This window comes from Pseudopipra pipra, chromosome W, assembly GCF_036250125.1.
Source record: "Pseudopipra pipra isolate bDixPip1 chromosome W, bDixPip1.hap1, whole genome shotgun sequence".
Taxonomy (NCBI): domain Eukaryota; kingdom Metazoa; phylum Chordata; class Aves; order Passeriformes; family Pipridae; genus Pseudopipra; species Pseudopipra pipra.
Genome location: NC_087580.1, coordinates 13,786,568 through 13,809,347, shown reverse-complemented (window position 1 = coordinate 13,809,347; position 22,780 = coordinate 13,786,568). Strand labels below are relative to the sequence as shown.

The 22,780-nt window shown below is 48.9% G+C and overlaps 1 long non-coding RNA gene across 1 annotated transcript; it reads left to right on the top strand.

Moving 5' to 3' along the window:
- The first annotated feature begins 14,732 nt into the window (after positions 1-14,732).
- On the top strand, positions 14,733-16,884 carry LOC135406198 (uncharacterized). Its single transcript, XR_010426216.1, has 3 exons — positions 14,733-14,764; positions 15,289-15,503; positions 16,776-16,884. It is a non-coding gene; the product is annotated as an uncharacterized LOC135406198 (long non-coding RNA).
- The last annotated feature ends 5,896 nt before the right edge of the window (positions 16,885-22,780 follow it).

Here is a 22,780-nt window from a genome sequence, read left to right as displayed (position 1 = left end):
AGTCTCCCAGACCCCTTGGATCTGCGCAACGGTGGACAAGAACCTCCTGCTTCAAATTAAGAGGTATTTATGTTTTGAACTGCAGTTTATAAAAGAAAGTAATTAAGTTGGTGGGGATAGGACGCTATCGCCCAAAAGGGAGCTGGGGGACGCCTCAGCATTAGCCCTAAAGCTGGGTTAGAGTCCCAGGTATTGAAAGTTGCAGGTTAGAGTCCTGCCAAGAAAGGGTTAGAGTCCCTAAACGGGTTAGAGTCCCGGCACTGCAGTGTAAACAGAGAGCAGGTTAGAGTCCTGCCAAGAAAGGGTTAGAGTCCCTAAACGGGTTAGAGTCCCGGCACTGCAGTGTAAACAAGAGAGCAGGTTAGAGTCCTGCCAAGAAAGGGTTAGAGTCCCTAAACGGGTTAGAGTCCCGGCACTGCAGTGTAAAATTGTCTTTTCTTTGTAATGCTGTGTTCACCCTTTATGTTTCTGTGTCTTGTTTGCAAATGTTCTTGCTCTAATTTACCCTGATCATTCTTTGTTTGTTTGTTTGTTTTGTGTAAGATATTGTCTGGTAATGCATTGGAAACTGTGCTCGATTCAGAAAATTAACCATTTTTAATTCTTCCGAGGCTGTTTGAGAGTTTCTAGGAGCTTTAGGACCCAGAAAGCTCCTTGTACTAGCAAAGAATTCTTGGAATGCGGTTTCTCTTGCTAAATGTTCTGGTTTTTGTCAACGAGTAAAACGAAACTAAAATAAGCTGTTTCATTGCTTGCAGCAGTTTGTTTGTCTGTTGTAAAAAAATTAGATGTTGTGTTTTTCATATATGGTATAGTTCTTAAGACGTCTTTTTAACTCTATATGGGAAATGATTGCAATCTCAGTTCTATAAAAGTGAATAAGCTCTTGCCGGCACGTATAAATCCTAGGATTAAAATCTGTCCTTTCTGTTATTGTTCACTGTATGTTAGAGCTTTGTGTAACAATTGTGGTAAATATATTCTGGGTCCAAGAGGAACACAAGAAATAGCGCTCAATCGTACCCTTACCTTCTACTGTATACGCTGTTGGTCAAATCAAGATTTGGCAGAAACTAAGTGGGTGAGATTTTATTGTTGCCACACTCATAGACAGGTATTTGTAACATCTTGGTTGCATTTTCTGTAAGAAGTGTGTTTTATAGTTTGCAGCAACATCCTGTGAGTTTGTGGTAACATAAATCGGACAGCCGACAGCAAAGCCATATCTCTCGGTCTGCGGCGCCATCTCGCGACCTTGCTTGGTAACGCAGATTGCTCAGATAGAAACCAGAAGGTAGGAAAGTTCTCCTATATCAAGTGTGCAAGTGTGAATGCGAGTGTGATTGAGACGCGGCTCTGCTGCGGGGCGAGTGGGAGTCCCGCTCTGCGGTTCCTGTTCTCCGCGAGGAGCCAGGCCAGAAACGGACGAAGCGATTGGAGATTGCGTACATGAAGTATTGGGGCAGAATCAGAAATACTCTAAGACGGTGGAATAGGATAAGGAAAGTATTGCGATTTAAAGTAGAATTTACTGACATACCGAAAGCTACACAGTGTGAACACATTGGTGGAAGCCTAGCCCGATTGGACATAGAAGCACGAATTCAGAGACAAGAATTGCTTGACATAATAGAATATCACGTAAAGGAATTCATAAGAAAAATAGAAAAGGAGAGTGGGAGGTTGGGATACGATCCTCTAGTATTGGAAGAGTTCCTTGGTTGGATACCCGTTTGGGAACACGATCCCCAGATTAGCTGGTATATTACTGACGCACAGATAGTAGAAAAATCTGGAAGAGCACCCTATAGGTTTGTCTGGTAAGCCCCTACCTCTCACAAACCTTATCCATCACTACATCACCAGGCCCTACGATAATAATGGGAAGCCAGCAAAGTAAGGACATAAATATGAAAACCCCCCTGGGGTGTATCCTAAAGCATTGGAGAGATCTAGGGGGAGCCCCAGGAGGAAACATAAGCAAGAAAACACTCTTAAAGTACTGCACGCAATGGTGGCCTCTGTATAAACTAGATGATGATGAGAAATGGCCACCTGAAGGGACAACAAATTACAACACTATTTTACAACTTATGTTGTTCCTCCGTCGACTGGGCAAGTGGGATGAAGTGATGTATTGCGACATGTTTTTCACGCTCAGGAATAAGCCTGAGTGGCAGAGAGAATGCGGAGTAAATGTTGCACCGCAGGACCCCTTGGTTTTAGCTTTGGAAAAGGATAAGAAAAATTTGAAACCAAAGGGACGTTGTTGTGATGCTTGTAGTATCGGACAACAGTGTCTTAAATTAAAAAGAAGGGACAGTGAAGAAGAAAGTAGAATAAGTTTATGGGAGTACCAACCATATGCTCCAGGATACGGGATACCACGACCAAAGCGGAGAGAAGGTGAAGGAGACACTAGCCTATTAGGGGATATTTCACTAGAGCTAGGAAGATCTAGGACCGGATCTAGTCCTCAAAAATCAAAAGACAGTTGGGAAGAAAGTAGCCCATCAAAATCGGAGAGTCCCCAAGGAGAAAGCAGCTCGCAGGGACTGAGTAGTCCACAGGGATCCGAAAGTTACAGAGAGGAGAGCGATAAAGAGAAGAGTAGCCCCACGAGACCAGAAGATTATGGAGAAGAGGGTGGCACATCGAAACCAAAGGACAGCAGGAATAGGGATACCAGTACACCGAGAAAAGAAGACAGTATCTACAGAGTGGAAAGTAGTACACCAAGAGATGCTAGTCATGAGAATGAAAGTAGCCCACTAAGGCTAAGAGGTAACGAAAAAGGGGGCGATTCCCCCAAGGTAGGATGTAGTGGTATTATTATTCAAGGGGAAAAGGAAGACAACACCCAAAGGTTAAACATAGTGATTCAAATAGATGATAAGAGAGATACCAGAGGGACAGAAGAAAACGAAGAGAGCAGCCCCGGACAAGCTGAGCGTCGACAGCGTCTCCTCCAAACCCAGAAAGAGAGGCGGCTAGACTGTGTGAACCATGCCAGAAGGTTGGGAGAAGATGACTGGGCAGGAACAGGAAGTGAGGACGAAGAACCGAGACGAGGGAAAAGAAAAGAAAAGAGAAAGAATAGAATAGACACTAGAACCCAAGAAGAAGACGACCCTGGAGAAGGAACTAGCCACCCACACTACACCAGGTCTATAGCTCGAAAGGAAGCAAAAGAAAGAATCGAGAGAAGTTATACAGTAGCTCCCCTCCGACAGATAATGCCTATCGCAGGAGAGCAGGGACGAGTAAAAGTAAAGATGCCATTTACAACGAGTGATTTGAACAGCTGGAGAGAAGAAGCCCGGAATTTTAGGAAAAATCCAGAAGGGGTGGCTAAGAGGTTCGAGTTGATTGCAAAGAACCTAGATATCGACTGGAGTGATATAGAAGTAATGCTGTCAGAATTAACAGAAACGGAAAAAGAGCTAGTATTGAAAACAGGAAGAGATAGTGCCGCCGTATTGCCTGAAGAGTTAGAAGTTGTATTTCCAAGTAGGGATCCGGAGTGGGATCCAAACGACCCCGATTCTTATGGGAAACTGGTGCAATATAGGAAGCTAATAGCATTAGGTCTGCGGAAAGCAATACCTAAAGCCATTAACTGGGCAGCTTTGTATGATGTTAGACAGGGAAAGGATGAAAGTCCCTCAGAATTTCTGGATAGACTCAGGACTGCCATGAGACAATACACACCCTTAGACCCAGCATCAGAAGAAGGGAGACAACAGCTACTAGGATTGGTAATGGGGCAGTGTACTCCCGACATTAGAAAGAAATTACAAAAACTTAAACATCCAGCAAATAGAGATCTAGAGACATTGATGAATGAGGCCTGGGAAGTATACAACAACAGAGAAAAAGAAGAGAAAAAAAGGGAAGATAAAAGAGTTGCTCGGATCGTAGCAGTAGCAGTGGCAGCCCAAAATACAAAATTCCAAGACACAAGTGCCAGGGGTAGAGGTCGTGGTTACCCTATGAGGGGGAGGGGAGGATTTAAGCCCCAACCCATCAGAGTAGGACCGGATCAATGTTCCAATTGCTTTCAGTTAGGCCATTGGAGGCGAGACTGTCCCCAGCTAAGAGAAAGGCTTGCAAACACTGCCATTGCACATCAGAGCAGTGACTGAGGGGGACCGGTGAGTCGTTCCCTAGCAGACCCACTGGTTAAAATGGAGCTAGGGGAAGGTGAAAAAGAATTAGATTTTTTGATTGATACAGGAGCAACATTTTCAGTTTTAAATCAAGAATTAGTACCAAAGAGTGATGAGTTTGTACAAGTTGTGGGAGCAACAGGCCAACCAGAAAAAGCTTACTTCCTAAAACCTATTAAATATAAAATTGGAAAGCAAATGGGGATCCATCAATTTCTATATTTACCAAATTCTCCAAAGCCTTTACTAGGAAGAGATTTACTGGAAAATTTGGGAGCCATAATAAAATTCAACAAAGACAAACTCGAATTCCAGGTAAATGAAGAACAACTGATTGCAGCTTTAAGTCTGACAATCAGTTGCATAGAACCAAAACCTGAGAGTTGTAATATCGAGCGAATTATGAGCGAGGCATACCCATTGGTATGGGCCACTGATGTACCTGGGAAATCCAAACAAGCAACACCTATTGCTATTGAACTTATACCTGGAGCAAGACCAGTAGTAAGGAAGCAGTATCCCCTGAGATTAGAAGACAGGAAAGGGGTCGAACCCATAATTGAGAAATTCCTGGAATTAGGACTATTAGTGGAATGTGAATCAGATTATAACACACCGATCCTGCCAGTGAAGAAACCAAATGGAACTTATAGACTGGTTCAAGATTTGAGAGCTGTGAATGCAATAACTAAAACTCTACACCCAGTGGTGGCAAACCCTTATACCCTCTTGACTAAGCTAAAGGACAATTTAATTTGGTTCACAGTGTTAGATCTAAAAGATGCATTCTTTTGCCTTCCCTTAGCCCCAGAAAGCCAAAAGATTTTTGCCTTTGAATGGGAATCTGTGAGTAAAGGGAGAAAGACCCAATTAACCTGGACAGTGTTACCTCAAGGCTACAAAAACAGTCCAACAATCTTTGGGAATCAATTAGCCAAAGAATTGGAACAATGGGAAAGGCCACAGGGGGATGGTACTCTTCTGCAATACGTGGATGATCTGCTGATTGCAACTGAGTCAGAAGAAGAGTGTGTTAAATGGACTATTTCTTTGTTGAATTTCTTGGGACTAAGTGGATATCGAGTCTCTCAACAGAAAGCGCAACTGGTGCAAGAAAAGGTAGTATACCTGGGATATGAGATCTCCAGAGGACAACGATCCCTAGGAACAGCGAGGAAAGAAGCCATTTGCCAGATGCCCAGACCAGAGACGGTGAGAGACCTACGAGCCTTTCTGGGAATGACAGGTTGGTGCCGTTTATGGATCTATCAATATGGAGTACTTGCCAAACCATTGTACGATTTACTAAAAGAAGCAAAAAACATCCTGGTTTGGACTCCCGAAGCAGAGGGAGCTTTTAAGAGACTGAAACAAGAACTCATGAGAGCCCCGGCTTTGGGCCTCCCTGATGTAACAAAACCATTCTGGCTGTTCTCTCATGAACGGCAAGGGATGGCTTTAGGAGTCTTGGCGCAACAGTTGGGACCACACAAAAGAGCTGTGGCCTATTTCTCCAAACAGCTGGATGAAGTAAGCAAAGGATGGCCCAGCTGTTTGAAAGCGGTGGCCGCAGTGATCATAAATATAGAAGAGGCCAGAAAACTCACGATGGGCCAGAAAATGACTGTGTTAGTGTCCCACACTGTGTCTGCTGTACTAGAACAGAAAGGTGGCCATTGGTTGTCACCTTCCAGATTCCTAAAGTACCAAGCAATCCTAGCTGAATCAGATGACGTAACCATTCAAGTAACTAACATTGTGAATCCAGCCTCATTTCTAGAAGGAAGAATGTCAGCAGAACCAATAGAGCATGACTGCCTAGAAACCATCGAAGCAGTCTACTCCAGTCGCCCGGATCTCAAAGAAGAGCCATTTGAAGATGCAGACAACTGGTTCTCGGACGGCAGCAGCTTCGTGAAGCAAGGAGTAAGAATGGCAGGCTATGCAGTAACCACAACGGAAGAGGTAATCGAATCAAATCCTTTACCTGCAGGGACCTCAGCCCAAAAGGCAGAATTAATAGCTCTTACCCGAGCCCTGGAATTGGCAGAAGGCATACGAATTAATATTTGGACAGACTCTAAGTATGCCTTCTCCGTCGTACATGCTCATGGAGCAATTTGGAAAGAAAGGGGACTGCTAACCGCCCAAGGGAAAACAGTCAAACACGCAGAAGAAATTCTACGATTGTTAGAAGCAGTCCAACTCCCAGCACAAGTGGCCATAATGCATTGCAAAGGACACCTAAAAGGTAACACTGTTCCAGAGATAGGAAATAGGAAAGCTGATGCAGAAGCTAAATTAGCTGCTGCAAGAACCAAGGAAGTGGTTATAACAGCTCTAATACCAGAAGAGCTAAATACCGACTTCCAACCAGATTATCAGGACTCAGATCATAGATGGATTCGAAAGAACAAGGGCAAATTATTAGACAATGGATGGGGTCAATTAGAAACAGGACAATTAATAATACCAGAGAAGTTAATGTGGCAATTTGTGAAAACAGAACATGAGAAAACACATTGGAGTTTAGACCCGCTTTACCAGTATTTGCAAACTAGAATAGCAGGGCCAAATTATTCACTACTGTAAAACAAGTTACAACCCAATGCGAACGATGCCTGAAGAATAACCCAAACACAGGGACCAAGATACATCAGGGAGCAATAAATCGAGGTAAATTCCCAGGTGAAGTATGGCAGATTGATTTCTCTGAACTCCCAAGAAAAGGGGGGTATAGGTACCTATTGGTACTAACTGATACATTTTCTGGGTGGCCTGAAGCATTTCCCTGCAGAACAAACAAGGAGAGGGAGGTAACTAAAGTTTTGTTAAACGAAATTATACCACGATTTGGAATACCAAAGAGTATATCCTCGGACAGAGGTACACATTTCTGTGCAAAAGTTGTGAGAGCAATAAGCAAAGCATTGCAGATTAAATGGCAGTTACATACGCCCTACAGACCACAAGCTAGTGGGCAAGTAGAAAAGATGAATCATCTCATCAAACAACAAATTGCTAAAATATGTCAAGAAACTAATTTACAATGGTACCAAGCTCTGCCTATTGCTCTGATTAGATTGAGGGTCAAACCTCGATCAAAAGAAAAGTTGAGCCCGTTTGAAATTCTGTACGGTAGACCTTATGCTATGCAAGTTGTAAATAGTGATGCTGTAGACCAAATAGGCAATCAATATATATATGATTATGTAATTGCTGTAGGAAAACATTTTGATAAAAATGCTGCAGTAGTAGTAGAACACCAGCCCAAGCAACCTGACTGTAAATTGCATCCATTTAACCCCGGTGATTGGGTGTATGTTAAGAATCTTTTAGGAAAACCCCTACAAGAAAAGTGGGAGGGACCTTTCCAAGTGCTGCTGACCACCTTCACCGCGGTTAGGATCAAGGAGCGACCTACATGGATTCACTACTCTCGAGTCAAGAAGGCTCCAGAAGATAAGCAAGCATCATGAAGCCGACGTCCTTCCAAATTACTTCGGCCTGGACCGTTGGACTTTTGATAAGTATAGTTTTATCCCAAAACTCTACTTCTGAAGGACCGTGGTCTAATGCTTACATAGAATTACCTTTCGAAGGTGATTTCCCAGAAATGGAGATTTATATTTTACATAACAAGCAACCTTACACGCCAGACCCAGGCTATCTCATAGCACAAAAGGGAGACCAATTTCAAATAGGGTGTCGAGAAGTTGAGAGACTAATAGGGAAAACAGATAAATTAACACTGACAATTAAATTCTGGCCAGATGAATCTAAACAGGATTTAATCACTTATAGCCAAATAAAAGGAGGTCAGCCCATTGTTTGGATTCAACGGCCGGGACCAATCTCATGTCAGTGGGATAGTTTTGAAGGAGGCAGAGCACAATGTGAAATTCTATTCGAGTTAGATCACTCAGTGACATTCACCTGTAATAGGGAGGGAAACCCTCCAGGTGGTTACAGTGTTATAAAAAGAATTTCACTAGCTAAAGACCCAACTGCGAACCCATCTCGTGAAATCACTCCACAAGTAGAATGTAGAAGAATACATAATTTCACTTTGATAGGACCTCAAGTAATAAGACAGTCAAACGAGTTGAAGTTACTACTAGACCCTACATATTCTCTAAAGAAGGTACAAATGAACATTCAGACAGACATTACACACTTACAAGAAGATTGCCAGCCGTTCGTAAAGCAAAGTCTCAAAGGCTGGAATGCCTGGTTAGCGACTAGGTCACTTCACAAACGAACACAAAGAGATATAAGTGGATGGGTTGGCACAGGGTTTGGTATAATGAACACCATAGACCAAGAGGTAATACTAAATAAGTTGAGTACCGTCACTTCCAATCTAGGTAAGCTTAAAGTACCTTTAAGCTCATCTATGCTAACTTTAGCAGAAACACAATCCTTAGTAGTTAAATTGATGGCTCTAGTAGCTGACCACACCGCTAAAGATTTTGTCAAAATTGCTGATTACGCTGGAGATATTAGCAAAGAAGTTGCACTTGCTATCCAGTGCGTTCAAACACAACAATGGATACAGTCGGTAGCAGCGGGAATATTAAGAGAAGGAATGTCAGGCATACTACCTCAAGAAATAAGAGAAACAATATTAAGGAATAGTTCCACTACACGATTTGAAATAGACCACCAAGCTTGGTGGCAATTAGTTAATTTTACCTATGATCCACAACAAGAACATGTTGAGGCCTATGTCCTCACCATCAGCGCTGCAGAAGAGAGAGCTATCTTCCCCATTCTAACATTAGGAACTATACATCAAGATGCCATTGTCAGACCTGTAGATCATAATGTCTGGGCGAACTATGACAACACTAAGAACAAGTGGCAATCAATTAGCACAGAAGCATGTATTCCTAAAGGACAATTAGGTTATATTTGCGAAAATGCCATAGTAGAAGCTGAAGACTTATGCTTAGATGCTGAAGACGGTATATGCACTTTTGAAATGCTTCCGCACAATAAAACCCGATCACAAGTATTCTATATAGGAAATGGATGCGCTTGCATTAGAACCCCTTGTGTTGATGTAGTTATAGATAATTGTCTTGAAGTGACTAATGATACTAACTTTTGTATATGTAACTTCACCAAAATTGTAGGTTGTGACTTTAGCTATACTGCACCCATAACCACACAGCAGTTAATCGAAGCTGAGTACACTTTGTATCATGAAGTACCCAAACTACAGATAGGTATGGATACTAAGCTTCTCAAAGAAATGCTTATGCATCCTGAGGTAAGAAAGTTAGCTCAAAAGGTGAATCAAACGACCCAACGCATGGTGTGGCAAGTAGAGCATAATTCAGAGGGTATAAAGAATATCTTGACGAAAGTTACACAAGTAGGTCAACATCACTGGTGGGACATTTTCACAGGGTACTCTCCAACAGCAACTCAAGTCTTTCACTACCTAGTACACCCCATATTGATTATAGCTATAGGCATGCTCTTGTTAACCCTCATGAACATATGCCTGTGGTGTAAGTTAAGGTCCATGGTCAAGAGAACCCAAATGATCTGGGCAATGATAAAAGCATATCAGCGACCTTTAGGATTAGAACTTGACGAAGGAATTCGTAAGTTCTAAGAAAAGGGGGGAAATGAAGCCAGGTAACACCTGAAAAGCGAACTTAAGCAATATAAAGAGTTAAGCACAAAATGTAGAAGCAAGCTTTAGCAAGGCACATAGAATTCAGCATTAAGAAAGCGGAGGCAATAAATTCACTGAGGTACAGGTCGCTCTGACACAAGAGAACATAAACATGAACAGAAAATGCTAGTACACACAAAAAGAGACATATGGGGAGGAAACCAAAGAGATAAAGAGAGGGACATGCCAAGAAATTAGGTATTGGTGCCAAATACCGAAACTCTCTGCCAAATTCATAAGGAAGCTACCCAAATTAGGGAAGGTTCAAAAGTTTAGGAGGATGATAATGAAAAGGACATGAGGATCATGATGAAGGAAGACCGGAACTCCCACCGAAGTTCTCCCCAAATTAAGGACCACGCCTCTAACTCCGCCTCAACTCCACCTATCATGAATATTAAAAGTAGATGTTGCAATGTAATGAATATTCATAATATATGATGTAATTGCTTAGCGAAAATTGTATAAAAGTTGGATTGTGTGTTTCTCGAGTTGGAGCAGTTTGTCCAGGGCGACCTGGCTGCTCCCCGGCCGTGAAATAAATACCTCCTGCTTATAGACTGAAATTCTGTCTCTGAGCAGTTTCTCCGCGCCTTGTTTTGGGGCATAAAATTGGCATCATGCCACTGGCCAAGGCTGAGCCAGTCAGGAGTGACAGCAACGCCTCTGGGATAACATATTTAAGAAAAAGAAGGAATTCCAGCCAGGGAAGAGCGGAGTGAGACCATGGGAATAACAACGTAGACCCCAAGGTCAGCGCAGAAGGAGGGGCAGGAGGTGCTCCAGGCTGAGGCCCTGCAGCCCGTGGGGCAGAGCAGGGTGGGGCAGCTGTGCCCCTGCAGCCCCTGGGGGAGCATCGGGGTGCAGAGACCCCCCTGCAGCCCCTGGGGGAGCATCGGGGTGCAGAGACCCCCCTGCAGACTGGGATGGACTGGGAGCCCTTAGGAGGGAACTGAGAGCCCTTAGGGAGGGACTGCGACAAAGTGGGAGCCCTTTGGAGAGGACTGGGATGAAGTGGGAAAGGTCCGCGAGCCCTTAGGAAGCCACCGTGGCCCTCCCGTCATTTGCGTAGCGCTGAGGGCAGGGCTCTTGCGCCTTTTGCGTAGCTTTACGCAACTGACGTAACTCCCCCATTGCCATTACTGGCGCCCTCCTTACGCTGTTTGAGTAGGGCTGTGGGCATTGCCGGCCCCCGTTACGCAATTTGCGTAGCGCCGCTCCATTGCCGCCGGCGTCGCCGCTTTACGCCATTTGCGTATCCTTGCGCCGTTTGCGCAGCGCAGCGGGGGCGGGCCCGTGTCCCCGCCTGCTGATGTTTATTTATCAGTGTCCAGGCGCTCGACCCCTCAACCCCTCACACACCCACGGGCCCCACGGCAGCGCGGGGGAGGATCTCGGGGGTGTCCAAAAGCTCCTCCAAAAGTCAGTTTATGGCTTTGCAGAGGGCTCTCGGGAGTCACCGAGGGGCTGAATGTAAAGAGAGAAAAATTAAATCTTTAGGGGGAAAAAAAATATAACAATAGCATGTCTGTGTTCCCGAGGAGCCGTGGGTGTTTTTAGGCAGCTGCCTGCAGAGGCCATCGCCGTTTCGTGAGGTGGCATTAATGCAGCGGGAGGAGACTTGTTGTGCTGTTCACAGAAATTCGGATTTTAAGGTTTTTCTCCTTGGTTTGAAGCTTCTTCATTCTTCCTTCACTCTCTTTCAGAGCAAAGGTTTTAATTTTTAAACTTAAGAGGAAAAAAGTATTAACAACAAGTGAGGAAAACTAGGGGGAAAAGTTCTTCTGAAAGGATTACAATGTGCAAGCAGAATCAGTTCACTTTTGCAGGAGAGAAAAAAATGTTAGAGGTGTAAATTGGCTCCAAAAATGCCCCCAGGGGCATAGGGAGGATAATCAGGATGACAGCATGGCTGAGCAAGTGTGTTCTGCTCTATACCATTGATTTTCTGATGTTTAATACTTCAGCAGGTCCAGGACTTCCAGGACTGTCCTGGTGGCTGTGATCACAAATGACTCATCAGAGCCACTTGAACAAGAAAAGCCTTTCTAAACAAGGGCATTTCTGAGGCTCTTGCTGGTTTTTTTGCCTTCCAGCTGACCATCTTTGACTTCAGGGAGGTTGGTCTCAGGCTCAGGAAGAAGCCGGACAGCCCTCAGGAGACAAAGCTGCCCAAGACTGTCCGGCCCCCAGGCACGAGTGAGAACTCCAGTTCCAAGGTAGCCTTTTCCTGCCCTTTTCCTTGCTGTTTGATGTGACACTTGAAGAGGCTGCGTGCCTTGCCTCCAGCTCATTGAAACCCCTCAGTGTCCGGGTCCTGTTGTCGTTGCAAACTGCTGGTGGTGGTGGAGTTCCTTCTGCTGGGGCAAAGGCAAAACGTGTTCTCCTAGTGAGATGCTGGAGTCCTGATCTGTGCTAAGCCAACACAAATAATTTCTGCTGAAGCTGGTGGGGTTTGCTGGAGTTTAGCTACCATGGCGAAGGCACAATAGCGGGGGAAGGCTGGGGCAGGACACAAGGGCACGAGCTTGCCATTTTCCATTGTCCCACTGAAAGAGCCACCTCTTGCTTTGGTGTTGTCACTGGCAAATGCTGGGGGTCATAGGATTCCCTGCACAGTGGCAGTGCTGGCCTTTGAAGGCTGAGGGCCTGAGGGAATTACTCCCAGTCTAACACAACTCCAGCACTGCTGAGAAAAGAGCTGAACCTTATCCTCATGCAGCACTCACCTTATTTGTCCTATTCCTATCTACTGTGGTACTTTCTTTTTGCCCTTAACCTTCTCTGGTGCTGTTCTCTTCTTACTGGTGTCTAAGCTCTAGAGTCTGGAGTTGTGTGGGCCTCAGTCTCCCTGCCTCAGAGTAAAGGTCACCCAAAAATTGTTTCCTGTGGAGTCTGATGTAAATTCTTGAGTTTCACTTACTGCTTGAGTGCTCAGTGAGTGCCCAGAGCTCTGGGACCCCATTAGCACAGGGCTGTGCTGGAGGTAAGCGCTGCCTGGCTTTTTGGAGAAGGAAAGCTGGAGAAACTCCTGCCAAAAGAGCTGCTCAGCTTGAGCCTGCTTGGTGTGGTCCAGCAGCTTTTGATCAGCTCAGAGCAGAGGTGGGTGAACTACTGTTCCCCCAGTGGCAGCTGGGCAGACCTAGTCACCAAGAGCCTGTCCTTCACCAGGGATCAAGAGAGGAGAGTCATTCACGAACCTTCCTCCCAGCAGCTGAACCTCTCCCTGCTCTCTCTCGCCTCTCCAGTTCTCATCCCCTGACTGGAACAAGACCTTGCTTGAGCCTGTCCCATCCGAGCTGGTGTTTCAGAACTATGTCCTTGGCAAGGTCTGTGAAACGGCCCTGCTTCTGAGGAATAGAGACAAGGTAAGTGCTGGGATGTGGCGCTTTAACACTGTGCTAGAAGAAGAGGAGAGTGGTGTAACCCCCATGGTTTACAGCAGAGCAAGTATCAGCTGTGGCCCATCCAGATTCACCACCTTGGATTTGCAAGATGGTGGGAATTTTCCCGTGCTGAGGATTCTCCCCTGATTTTGGCCGTGCCTTGTTGGTATCTGACATCCAGAGCAATGGGCTCTTGAGGGTTTCCACCTTCACTTGAACCAAGTGTGATTGTTTTGCAATTGCCCACGAAAGCTGAGAAGGAAGAAGCTGAAAAATGTCAGCAATTGTGTTGCCCTGTAAAGAGGAAAACTGAGACCTTTTGAATTTCAGTCAAGGAAACAGTTTCTCAAATGACTCTTGTGCCAAGAGCAAGCTGGTGGGAATAGACAGCAGGGAGTCCAAATCACCTGGTTTAGAGGTTGTGAGATGGGATTTGGTGCTCAGGGGTTGATACCCTGTGCTAGCAAATGCCTGTTTGCTGTCCCTGTGCCTGTGTTCCCCTGAGGGCAGAAACTGGCAGCAGGGTGGCTGCAGGAATGCCCAGCAGTCTGGCTTGCCTGCACTGGCAGCTGCCTGGCCACAGTCACCAGGCAGCAAGAGCCCCTGGAGAGCTGAGACTGGCTTTTAATAATGAAACCACACTGTCAGTCGGTGCTGCTCATGTTTCTCCAGGCAGAAAATAACCTTTCAAGCCCAGAGTTGACAGGCCCAGCCTGCAGGGCCGTCTGGCTTTCCCTCACTCTGGCAAGCTGACTGCTCCCATCTTCTGCACCAGCCTTTCCTGGCAGTGTCTTGTGCTTCTCCCTTGCTTCTTTACAGCCCATTTCAATTCTCTTTGCCATCTCATTGTGTCGGGGCTTGTCTCTTTGTCTTGCTGTGTTCCTCCTTTTCTCTTCAGTTTCCCAGGAAGGCCAAGGGTCTGGTCTCCTCTGCTGGTGTGCCCATGGGACTGTCTCCCCACAGCTGGACTTCCCCACTCCACCTCAGTCTGTTAGAAGGGAATTTCTTCCTTCCCCCAGGACAATGTGCTGGTTTGCCTTCAGGTAGCACATTCTCCCTCTGGAACAGGGCTGCGTGGCTGTGTGCAGGCAGAAGCAGGCAGATTCTCTGGGCTTGTTGAAATGAGGATGACTTGGTTCAGGTGTTCTATCTCCATACTGCTGGTGCCTGACCTTCCTTCCCAGCAGGCACTGCCCTACTGCCTCTGGCCGAGCTACTTTGCCCAGGCAGAGGGATCCAAGTTCACCCTTGTGTAGCCTGTGCTTGTACCTCCAGAGCTACAAGTCTTTTGGGAAAATGGTCAAGGAAGGCTGTCACCAGGGCACACCCAGGCCTCCTCCTGTTTCCATTAGTGGCAAAATCACCATTTTGTGTCTTTCCTGCAGGTTACTCAGTTGGTGAAGGTCACCATGGACAGCTCACCTTATTTCAAGTTGGTTGGCCCCAATGGTGTGTGCCATCAGATCCCACCGGGCTCATTTTGCACTGTAAACATCCTTTTCACCCCTGAGGGGAGCAAGGTGAGTTTGGAGGAACGTTCTCTCTAAAGCCAGGGCGTTTGTTGCACACTGGTTATAGCCCAGCCCGTGCTGTGAGGTCGGCTCTGGGCTGGGGGCAGGCAGCCTGGAGCTGGTCACACCTTGGCACGGTGTGGTGCTGCCAGGCCCTGCAGCTGGGCCTAGAGGGCTGTGCTTTCCCTCCATGCCTGTTCTTGAACGTTCACGGGGGAAGAGGCAGATGGAACAGCAGGGAAATGACAGGGAGGGGTGTTGATGTTTAGCCACCTCTGGGTTCAGTGGAAGGGATTTAAATATGGAAAACACCAGAGGAACAAAAAGATGATCCAGAGAGCTTTATTCTTTCCCATTGGAATGGAGCAAAAATGATGCTTTTTCACATGCTCTGTTCTCCAGCCTTTATTAATATGAATTAGTGGTCGTTTTTGGGGTAGGAGAGGTCAATTCATGCCCACAAAGGGTCATAGAAAACAGCCCTTTTTCTTCTGCCATGAGGATGGCACTCAATGCCCTCAATGCTGTGCCAGTTACTTTTCCTGCAGGATCATTTCCACCAGCTTGTCTGCAGCAGTGAAAGGGAAAAGGTCTCTGTGCCAATCCGAGCCATTGGTGCCCGCCCAGTCTTGGACTTCCCTGACCAGCTGGACTTCTCGTTGTGTCCAGTCAACCACAGCACCCAGCAGACTCTGCTGGTTCACAACACCAGGAACCTGGAAGCCTGTTACAGCCTCAGCACTGAGAGGTAAAGCAGCTCATCTGTCTTAGTGCAAAACACCTTTGGGTGATGGCAGAGTTGGGAAAGAGTATCCCAAAGGAACCAGAGCATCCGAGCTGCTGCACTGCAGCCACAGCTGGAAAGGGGCAGGACGTGTGGGGTCTGCTGTTGCTTCTAGTGTTTTAAGCAGGATGCAAGCCCTGAGCTTTGTCTCTCCCAGATTTCCTGGGGACTGCTGGAACACGTTAGTGGTTGGTCTGCACCCTCCTGAGCGCCAACACCTTCTGAAATGGCTGCCTCCCACTGTCAGCCAATAAACCCACTGGGCAGAAGCACCTCTCACCTGAGCTATCCTGAAGCACTAAAGCTCTGATTTTTGTGTCTGTCAGGCAAGAGCTGTTTACCTGGTGACAAAGCCAAATTGCTCCTGTTAAATCCAAGCTGCACCAACACATTTGCCTAATGATTTCCCTTGTTTCTCTGGTGGGCCAGGCAAACAGTTACCAACCTGGATGACACTCCAGAATCCCAGACTGCATTGCTGGGGAATACACAGAAACCTCCTGTTCAGCTCCCTTGATGTGCTGCTCTTAATGGCACTTCATTTAGCTGGGATTGAATCCTTCAGGCTGTAAACAGGACCCTCCTTTTGGGTATTGTGTCCAGGTCACTGTATTGCTCCAATTTGCAGTTGCACTCCTTCAGAGTTTTCATTGTTCCTTTTCTTCCAGCAGCTTTCATTGAAATGTGGTAAAAGGTGCCCTTTCTTAGGCTAAACCAGGATGTTTACAAGGGGAAAAACAACCCCAAACAACCACACTGCAAATTAAACTCATTATTCTCTGGTCTTCAAGGAAGACTTTATTCTCCTTCTTGATTCCTAGGCTGTAATCTCACAGGACAGGTGAGATGCCATTTGCATCTCTTGAATGAGGTTTAGAAGGGACTGGAAAAGAGATTCCTGAGGCAGTCAGTGTCAAGTTGTGCATGCAATTAGCTCTTAACCCTCTCTGTGCTCTTCCCAAACCATTCTCTGCTGGGACTGCTGGCAGTCGGACCCTTGAGCCTCCACGCAGAGTATGGGGGAGATGAGTTCATTTCATCCAACAGGATTTTCTGAGGGCTGCATCTCCTCCGAAGAGAGTCAGTAGCTGTTTCTGATGCTGTGTGTTCTGTCTGTCTTCTGCTGACTGTGGTTGCTTTGCTCTTCGCTTGCACAAGTCAGCTGAAGTGAACTAGACTGCAAATATCGTCCCCAAACCTCCCCCAAGAGTCCTGATCTCTCCCTTGGTCTTGCAGCCCTTTCACTGTCAGCCCAGCCACGGGAACCCTCGATGTTGGTGAAGCCAAGCAAGTGACAGTGGAATATCACCCGCTGCAGACCGGGCACCATTCCACATCCCTGGCAGTGCACTGTGACAGAGGTGAGTGCTGGGCACTGCAGGTGCACTCACCCCGCGTCCTTCCGAACAGCAGAGCCCTTTCTAAGCAGAATAACGTTAGACTTGCTCTGCAAACTACTTGTAGAACTGTTCCTTTCAAAGCCTCCGTGTGTTTCAGTGCTCAGAAGTGAGCAGAGAAGGGGCCAAGGCTGAGTCTGCCCCTGTCCTGGATGTGCTGTGTTGCTGTGTGCTGGTCCATCCCTGGGGGGACCCTGGTGCCAGCATGGTGTCCTCCATCCTGCACCCCCACCCCAGTCCTCTACCAGCACTCCCCACTGTCCCAGCCACCTGAATTCCCCTCCAGCAGCACCGCCCCGTCCCAGCTTCACCGCAACGAAAAGTGCAAACTAGTTCGTGTTTAGGGGGTTGATAAAGTGGATAAAGCCCTCAAACAGGGACGAGATTTTTGGAATCCTGTTTTGCTGGGAGTTGCTGAGTGGAGGAAGGAGGAACCTTGATTCTCCACTGCAGTGTGGATGTGCAGGGCTGAAGTTGTGTTCCTGGACAGTGCTGTCTGTGACGTGGCAGCTTTCCATCCAACTCTCTCCAATGTCATGTGTCTCTTGCTCACCTCTGTCCTCTAAGCTGCTTCTCTGTTGTCTTGCCACAGACCCCTTTTCTATGTTGTCCTCTACATATACATGTAATTTCTGTCTAAGAACATTTTCAGGCCCGCGGGTTCCTGTTGGATGACAAATCGTGACAAATTGTCCCTTATTCCCATTTCCCAGGCCATTCATGCTCTCCAAACCTCTCCCATCTGTCTCCCATTTGATTTCTAGGTCGAAGAACCCCATTCAGTCTTCGTGTAAAAGCTGCTCTGTACATTTAGTCTGTCTCTCTGCCCTTCTTTCTTTCATTTCAAATGTTTCAGCTTGGTGTTTGAGATCAGAATGGTATCAAATATTTCTAGACTGATGTGGCCGTGGGTTTGGACAGGGAGGGGATGATGGCTTTCATGGTGTTGATTTTCTAGTGCTTTGTCATATTGAATGTTGTAGAGCATTGTGTCTTGTTTCCTCACCTTAGTCCCCTTCTGCCGTGGGCTTCACTTCCCTTGCTCCCCTGGACCTCCCTTTCTTCACACCTGCCCCCAGGAATCTTTGCTTGTCAGCAACAAGGGATTGGGAGAGGCAGGAGCCCCGTGGGGTGCCTTCAGGAGCCCCTGGGCTGTGACTGAGTGGGGCTCCTTAGAGTCACCCGAATGAATTTGATGCAGAATTGCCTGGGATCTGAGTGGGTCACCTGAGCACACCTGACAAATCTCACTGTAAATACTGTCACCTGGGGACAAATCTCTACAAACCCACCCAGAAATCAGGTGCTTAAGGTGGTGTCCAGGACATCCTCACACTGTACCCACGGAGCTGTTGGCATTTGATAAATGTACTGATCCATGGAATTACTTATCCAGCTAAAAGCTGGACATTTTCTTCTGTTACCTGTGGTTTGCTCTGCTCCTTGTAATTCCATCAGCAAGGGAGCTGAGCAAAGACTCCTCTTTGCTTTGTTCCAGGTGAAGATACCCACACCAGACTTCTTGGAAAAGCTAAGGACTTCAACCTCGGGCTGGACAAGTACTCTCTGGAACTTGTCAAGCCACAGAACCCCGGCCATCCACAACAGAAGTAACATCACAGCCCGATTCCAGTGGAAGGCTTTTGCTACTGAGGCAGAGGAGTATCCACAGAAGATCAGGTTGGTCTGAAAGATGCAGTGACATGCACTGCCCAAGGGTAAAACTAACCTATGGCCTCAGGGGGTGCTTGTGCTTTTGAGTGCTTTAGGGTGTTAGGAACAAGTAGGTGTTCCTGCAGAGTTTGCAGGGCAGTCACAGCTCGCAGTAAGAAGCGACAAAGTTGTTCAGTTCTCAGCTCCGGAGAGGGGCAGTTTGCCCAGAGACAGGGGGACCAACCAGCAGCACGGGAGGATCATGTGGCCCTGTCCTCCCTTTTGAAGTGCTGTGGCCTCCACCTTGAACAATGTCAGTGACCTCCAGTGTGGCAACGCAGAAATTGTGTGAACAATTTGTATTGCATTTCTGAGATTTTTCTGTGTGTTTTACCTTGGCATGGCTGGGTGCAGATAATAAAAAATGCTGCGCCACTAATATGGCTGCAGGCCTTGTGCCAAGGTGAAGGAGGAGTTCTTTTGGCAAGAAAACAAGTTCTATGGACACCTGCAGTTATCCAATTAGTGTTGTACACCACAGTATGTTTTCCTTATGTAACCAATGTAGTGTGAACAAGAAACTAAGCGTCATGAGCACTATATAATCTGTCTTTCTCCTAATAAACCTGACATTTTGCCTGATCACATTGATCTTGGAGCATTCTGTCCGTTCCCTTCCATCAATACTCCAGAGCCACCTAATCAGCACATAATGGGGGACACACAGTAGGCCTGCTGGGAAGCCTGTAACTCCAGAGTATCCCAGCAAATGGAGAAATGGGGAGGGACCTGTGCTCCGGGCAAAGGAGATAAAAGAAGCTGCAACCTCCACTGAGTTGAGAGACCTCCCTGAGGTCTGTTCAGTGAACTCTCCCTTTTATTAGAGTAAAGGTTTATTTTTTCAGTTAGCTCCTCTGTCTCCTGACCATTTATGTGAGTTACTTCTGTACAGTCTCTCATCAGCATGGGAGGTGAGAGTGGCAGTGGTTTTGCCACTCCATGTGCTCAGGTCTTAGTTCAGTGGTTGTCAGGGGTCCACTCTGGGGCACTCCCCCTGAAATCTTTGGGGGGACCTTTTGTGTCTATTCCTGGTTCCTGATTCCTGCTGGGGACCTGAGGGAGCCTCTGCAATCCCCTCCGTGGGGCACAATCTCCTCTCCAGAGCTTGACTCACTGCAGGCTTTGCAGGGAAATCTGTGCTGGCAGCTCGAGTATGTCCTGACCCCCCATGCTCCCCCCAGAATATTTGGGACGAGTTCCCCCTTCCCAGGCACGCACAGGATGGGGGGGCAGTTGTTTTCCTGCTGTTCCTGTTCCTGCTCAGCCCTGGGTGGCTCCTGGGGGTGGGCGGGAGGTGTTTTCTGAGGGTGCCGGGCTGGGTTGGGGGCAGAGCCCCAGCGGTGGGTGGGGGATGCGGGTCCCCCCCATGGTGGGGGTTGGTGTTGCTGGGTCAGGCCCCGCCGGCTCCATTGTCAGCCCGGTGCCGGCGGGGGGGACACAGCGGGTTTGGGGCCCCTCCAGGAGTGCTGGGGGTGGGTGTGGAGCCCGGGAGCTGCCAAGTGTGGAGGGTGGAGCGGGGCGATGCCGGAGCTGGGGGACACCCGGCATCCTGGAGGGGGGAGCACGGAGAGGAAGGAGCCCTGAGACCCCCGGGAGCCTGAAACGGGGGACGTGGAGAAGGGGAAACCTGGACAGTGGGGACCCCTGGGATCCTCGGGACAATGAAGTGGAAAACCTGGAGAGAGGGAATATCCGAGAATGTGGCACCCTGAAGGCGAGAGTCAGAGGAGAAGGGACCCTTGAGACCCCCAACACTCCCAAGTATCCCTAAGTGGGACCCCAAGCATCCCAGACAGGGGAGACTCTCTGAACCCCAGAGGGGAGAGACCAGAGAGGGGGAATTTCTGGGAGAGATTTTTTGGGCTAATCTTCATATTTTGGAGTATATTTTAGCTGAATCCCAACTTTTTGCAGTTTGTGGGGGCGAGGTTTTTCTTGCTATTTGAGGGGTTTTTTTCCTGAATCACTGTGGTTTGGGTTTTTCTGGGCTGAATCTTGGTGTTTTGGAGGTTTTTATGGTCACGGGATTCCCGATGAGTTCTAGAGATGGACTTGGGCAGGAGGAACCCCCAAGCCAACGTGCTCAGCTCTTGTTTCCCCCCCATCAGGATTTGTCCTTCCCAAAGCTTGGGCGGATGGAGGAGGAGGCTGCGAGGAAGAGGAAGATGCCTTGGGCCCCCCAGGCAGGTGAGGAGGCAGTCAGTGTCCCTTTGGGCGGGTGTTGTGCTGGCTCTGTCAGCCGAGGATGGCCCCGGCTGCAGGACAACCCCGCTGGCGCCGCCGTCCTGCCGGGGCCGGAGTTGGGGGGATGTCCTTGGCCTTCCCTGTGGGCCGGAGGCAAATCCCCTCCCTGTCCTTCTTGCTTCCTGCCCCAGGCCCCGAGCTGAGGACGGAGAGCCCGGAGGACAAATCCCCCGGCAGAGCCTGGTGGGAGAGGCCGTTTTGAAGGGCTCCACGGCGCAGGAAGGCAGCGGGGAGGAAAAGGGCTGGAGATCCCCCCACAGGAGGGGCTCCAAAGGCAGCCCAGGGTGCTCTGAGGAGGAAAGACCCAGCCTGTGCCGGGAAGGCAGCCGGAGCTTGAGGGTGAGCTCTGAGCTGATGGTCCCTGAGCAGCCTCCCAGCGGGGAGAAGCCCTTCAAGTGCTTGGGATGTGAGAAGAGCTTCAGGAAGAGCTCCAGCTTCCTCACCCACCAGCACATCCACTCTGAGGAACGGCCCTACAGGTGTGGGGAGTGTGGGAAGAGCTTTGGCCAGAGTGGACACTTGTCCAAACACCAACGGACCCACCCGTAAGAGAGCCAGCGAGTGGGTTCAGCACTTGATGTTTGCAGGCAACACCAGAGTGTTCCACACGCGTCAGCGAGGTCCACTGCCTCTGACTCCAATGTGGGGGATAGCTGAGCACCCACCAGACAGTCATCCTCCAACATGGAGAGGAAGATGAGCGAAGGGAATTGGAGCATCACCAACGAGCTCCACCTGGAAGGGAAACTCTGTGATGCAATCATAAGCGTGGATGGGGTAGAATTCAAGGCGCACAAGCTCATCCTCTGTTGTTACAGTACCTACTTCAGGTCCTCCAACATGGAGAGGGAGATGAGCGACACGTCTACAGAAATTCCAAGAGGGCCGGGCTGGGCGGGTGCAGGGGCCGGGACGTTGTCTTTCCTCCTTGCTGCACAAAGCTCCAATGTGCCATATGCAAAATGGTTTGGAAGCAGCAGGAAGCCTGGGAGCTGCTGGCCTTCAGCCCAGCTCTGTGGGTGAGACCTGGGGAGGCAGCTGATGGGTTCTGGAGGTGCAGGGTCAAGCTGGAACCCTGAGCAGTGCTGCAGGGGGCAGCTGCCCCCCAACAGTGCAGGATTGAGCCCATCAGGATGCGTGTTTTTGAGCTGTGGATTCTGCCTGCAGCACAGAGGCTCATGGGCTGTGGTGGGCTACCTGCACCTCGGGGAGGGGGCAGCCCTGTGCCCCCACTCTGCCCCCCCCAGCAGCTTTGGGAGCTTCATCCTTTTTTGCACCTCTGATGGGCCTCTCCCTTCGCCCCAGCCATGACCAAGGGACCACAGTGGTCGGCGTGGTGGGCGTGGGGCGGCTGATCACCGGCATGGACAGGGGGCTGCAGGGCATGTGCGTGAACGAGCGGCGTCACCTGGGCCCCACCTGGGCTACGGCAGCATCGGCGTGGGTAAGGGGCCACGGCGCGGAGGGATAGAGGGGGCAACCCCCCTGGGGCTGCTGTCAGCAGGGACAGGGCTCCAGTGCCCACCTGGCAGCTCCACGGCCAGGGCAAGTGGTGCTGAAGCAGGGCTTCCCTGCAGCTTGGCCACCCCCTGCTCCCGGAGGGTCCGGAGGATCCCCCGCACGCGCTCGGGCTGCCGGATCCGGACCGTGGCTTTCTCCAGCTCGGGCACCTGCGGGCAGAGCAGAGACCCCGCTCGGTGCCGCCCTGGTGGGACCGAGGAGCCTCCAGCGCCCTCCTGGCCGCGCTCCCCCGCCCAGCCCCGGGGCCGCCGCTGCCCCAGCCCGGGCTCCCGGCCCGCGGACCCCGCTCACCATCGCTCCCGCTCCGCTCCCGCCGGGCCGCGCAGCCGCGGGGCGGGGCCGGGGGGGCGGGCTTGGAACGCGGCC